General features: G+C 45.0%; 2 long non-coding RNA genes across 4 annotated transcripts; one reads left to right on the top strand and one right to left on the bottom strand.

The window, feature by feature from the left end:
- Window positions 1-907: 907 nt before the first annotated feature.
- Window positions 908-2,157, bottom strand: LOC125415888 (uncharacterized). The gene is made up of 2 exons (XR_007236714.2): window positions 1,959-2,157; window positions 908-1,839 (listed from the first exon to the last, which is right to left on the bottom strand). It is a non-coding gene; the product is annotated as an uncharacterized LOC125415888 (long non-coding RNA).
- On the top strand, window positions 1,079-3,637 carry LOC146893569 (uncharacterized). Of its 3 annotated transcripts, none has more exons than XR_015003203.1 (3): window positions 1,079-1,317; window positions 1,520-1,591; window positions 3,280-3,637. It is a non-coding gene; the product is annotated as an uncharacterized LOC146893569 (long non-coding RNA). The 3 variants fall into 3 exon arrangements; XR_015003204.1 differs by having other exon boundaries at window positions 1,079-1,416; XR_015003202.1 differs by having other exon boundaries at window positions 1,079-1,591.
- The last annotated feature ends 709 nt before the right edge of the window (window positions 3,638-4,346 follow it).

Genomic DNA, 4,346 nt, shown 5'->3' with positions numbered 1-4,346 from the left:
GTAAAGCAGTGGCTACAAAATCTAGAGCAATGAGCACACACATGATGCGTATACATACATGCAGGCAAAATATGCACATAAAATAAATATCCAAAGTGTAGTCCAATGAACAATAATAATACTTAGAGAACACATGGTATACGTCACATACCTCAGCCTCACAGTGACGTATGGAGGTGGAAAGAATAGGAATTACGTCACACAGATGGAGAGAGGACTGAGAAAGTTCTCTGCTTCCTGGGCCTGCCCTGCTCTAGACCTTTAAGGTCTCCCATTACAGGAAAGAATTAAAACCTGTTATCCTCCCAAAGCCTGCCTTCCATGTGCACAATCCTTGCTGCAGGAAGACTGGCTTATTAAAAATTGATTGGTTCAATGCCAATCCATCAAAAACCACTCCAACAAATCCACCTTAGCGTCCTAAGTTGTAAGACTTCCACAAAGTTTTTGACAACTTGAAGGAATCATTCCACCACATGGGCCTGGGGACCCAGGGGCTCCAACTCAGATTATCAGATTTACACAGTGAGTAAGTTTGCCCACTGAGCTACTTGTCAGCCCTGGTTTTTGAGACAGTCTTTCAATGTAGCCTCTACTTGCTTCAAACTTGGCATCCTTATCCCTTGACCTCAGGGGTATTAGGTACTACCACGCTCAGTATTGTTTATTTAAGAAATGACAATTCAATATATAATTGAAGATTATCTCTGGCAGTCAGCTCCTCAGGCCCCTCCTTGTCCTAGAACTTACATTCATTTCTTTTAGAACCCGGCGTCTGTACTATGTGCTGTATGATACTATGCCTGTACTATGCCTGTAGTTTCTGTGCCGCTACAGGTCGAGACATGAGCCGGGAACTGGGCTGACCCAAAACACAGAGACACACAGAGAGAGGCAGAGACATGGCCACTCTTGATACAACAGTGCCAAGTTTAGTGTGCTCAGGGGAAGCTTACATAGGGCTCTGGCCACGCCCCAGCACTCAGGATACAGCTGCAGACCCACCAGCCTGCCATCAAGGCCTCGTGCTCAGAGCAGCTGCAGGCTGCTCAGGGAAGAGGAAAACAAGTTGTTTTGCTCAGTTCACTCCAGCAGGCAAAGGGTCTGAGGCAGGCAAAGAAAATCAAGGGGTCAGGGATTTATAGCTCCCAACACATTCCTAGCCAGCATTGCTGAGGAGCGAGGCCTCTGAGTCACAGATGTACTGAGTCTGACTCAGAAGGCGAGGCTCAGGCCTCTGTTCATGATGCATCTGTGCAATGCTTCCAGTTCCCAGAGCACAGAGCTTGGGTTCTCGTTCCTCACCACACATGCCAGGTGAAGGGTTGGGCGGTGTCTTGGTTTTCCTCTCCACAAAACACGAGCTCTGTGCTTTCGATGGACCGGATCATGTGCTAAGGATGTATTTATGAACGGGTGGGTAGGCAGCTGGACAGATGCGGGTCCTGTGCTCTTAGGGAGTAATGGTCCTTCAAGGGTGACCCTTAGTCACTGTAAAACTTTTAATGTTTGTTCCCAGCCATCTCTTCTCAGGAATGGAACAGGGGTCTCCTCCACCCAGTCCTCCTCCATGGCATCTTGTAGTCTGCAGGTGAGTTATCAGAAATTCTCTGTGCTAAGTGTGGTATTAGTATGGATTTGGACAATCAAGGTTTCCTAAGGTGGGAGGGCACTTTGAATCCCAGCATTTGAGGGGTTAAGTCAGGAGGATTGACAAGAATTCAAGGCCAGCTTTGGCTACACATCAACTACTAGGCCAGATCAGACCACAGAGACCCAGTCTCACTAGACACGGTCCTCTCCTCAAGACCATCTGTCTCCAAAGCTTCATCTCCAGACCTGGAACAAAGAACTGTTGACAGGTAAAGCCTTCCCTTGCCCAAAAGCCAAACCCACCCTCTTCCTGCCCTACAGATGCTCGGCCTGGTGCTGTGTTGTCCTGCATAGGCTGTGCTTACCTTAGGGAGGGCCTAGGCAGAACGAAGGACAGGAGTTCACTCCTCTGGGGAACAGAGTATGAACTCTAGAGAGCAGCCCTACTGCCGGCAGAGAAGAGGAAGAAGGCAGCACCCTAAGCCACAGGGAAGAATGGGTGACACTGGGCTAAAAGGAGGCCACGTGGACTCAGAACCTAGACACCTCCCTTCTTCATGCTGCTGACTAAAAGGCCTCCGGAAGGGACTGGTGATTCAGATGTAAACATGAAACTGGGGCCGGAGATGCGGCTCAGTGGCCAGAGTGCTTGTCTATCATGTACGAAGTCCTGGACTGGATCCCCAGAACCACAAAAACCAGGCATGTGGCACCCACTTGTGACTCTAGCACTCAGAGGGCAGAGATAGGGTCGGGACTTCAAGGTCATTCTCAGGTGCACAGTGAGTTGCAGGAGGGCAGCCTGGGAATCATGAGAATCTGTCCCCAAAAGTAAAACTATAACATTGTAAAAATAATCCAGATAAAGTCTCCTATAATTTAGGAGTAGGACAAACTTTCCCAGTTCTCATAAAACATCCAGAAGCCATCATGAGAAAGATGCATAAGAAATTGGATTCTGTATGACCAAAAACAAGTAATCGAGTAATAAAATAAAGTTTCTATCAATAGGGGCTAGACAGGCGGCTGTGGTTAGGACTGCTTCTAGAGGATAGAAGTTTGCTTCCCAGGACCCACATCTGCTGGCTCACAACCACTCATAATTCCAGCTCCAGGGAACCTGACGCCCTCTTCTGGTTGCCAAGTACACTTACACTCACACACATGTGGCACACACTCAGACACACATACACACAAATAAAAATAAAAATAAGTCTTGAAAATGTATATAAATAAATGAGCAAAATTAAAACAACAAATAACTGCCTAAAAGTTTGATTTATATTGTTGACAAAATTTATACATTCAGTATAATATATATTGATATTATTAGTATACAAAGGGCTTCTAATATAGATTAAAAGCTTAGTGACCTGGTTGGAAAATACAGTAAAGATACCAATAGTTAAAAGAAAATGGCAAATGCTTTAAAACTGTGCAAAAAGACAGTTAACCTTGCTTACAGTAAAGGAAATGCTAATTGTCCTGGGGAACTATTTCTCACTGATCAGATTGGCCAAAACACAAAGATTCCATAAAACGCTTTCTTGTTTTGGTTATGAAAAAGCCAACATGGTCACACATGGCTGGTGGGAATGAGGATGGTGCCATTTCTACAGAAAGGAACTTGGCAATGCTTAGCAAAAACAACCTGTGTTTGCCCTCTGACCCACACCCCACTTCCAGGAACTCATCCTAAAGATCCACTGCAAACAAAACAGAAAGTCCTGGGACAAGATTATTTACTGAAGCTCTCTGACAGTCAAGAAGCCAAATGTCCAGGATGAGAGAGGATACAACCAGCACATCACACAACAGACCGCTCTGTGGCCGTGGAGGGAACAAGGAAGAGCTCTTCAAAGTGGTCCCCGGGGCACCCTGTGAAAGGGAAAAAATCTGACAGAGAAGAGCGAGAGAGATGCACTCAGAAACAGGGAAGAAAGAAGACAAAGGCAATTTTGAAATGTAGAAACATCCTCATAAACGAGGGTGGTTTAAATAGAGGAGAGAGACATTAGAATACAATAAATAGGCCTTATTTTTATATGTGGCATGACTCTATTTATTTTACATAATTATAAAATTAGGCAATTTTATATTAGCTGGGCAGTGGTGGCACACATCTTTAACACCACCTCTCAGAAGGCAGAAGCATACAGACTTCTGTGATTTTTGAGGCTGCTCTGGTCTACAGAGTGAGTTCCAGGACAGGTTCGATAGCTACTGGGAAACCTTGTCTTGGAAAAAAAAAAAAAACAAAATATAAATAAATAAAAATATATTAAGGGTTGGAGAAATAGCTCAGTGGTTAAAAGCACTTGTTGCTTTTGCAGAGGACCTGGGTTCAATTCCCAGCACCCACATGAACCACCCATAACTCCAGCGCCCAGGGATCCAATGCTGCCTTCTGTCGTCCTTGGGCACCAAGCACGTACATGGTACACATACATACCTGCAGGCAAAGCACTCACACACATAAAATAAAATGAATAGATCTTTTTTTCAAATTAATAACAGTAAGTTAAAACTTGCATTTATTTATCTTGCATGTGTATATGTGTATGGGCACCTTGCCACAGCATGCATGTGGCTGTCAGAAGACAACTTTCAAGAGTGAGTTTCTCCTACGTGTGTGTCCTGGGGATCAAATTCAGACCATCAGGCTTAGCAGCAAACACTTTTACCCACTGAGGCTTCTTGCTGGCCCTGTATTAAAACCTGAGAGCAATCTCAGGCGGGAGGAGCAGCTCAGT

Source organism: Myodes glareolus, chromosome 7, assembly GCF_982192425.1.
Source record: "Myodes glareolus chromosome 7, mMyoGla1.1, whole genome shotgun sequence".
NCBI lineage: Eukaryota > Metazoa > Chordata > Mammalia > Rodentia > Cricetidae > Myodes > Myodes glareolus.
This window is presented reverse-complemented; position numbering and strand designations above follow the sequence as displayed.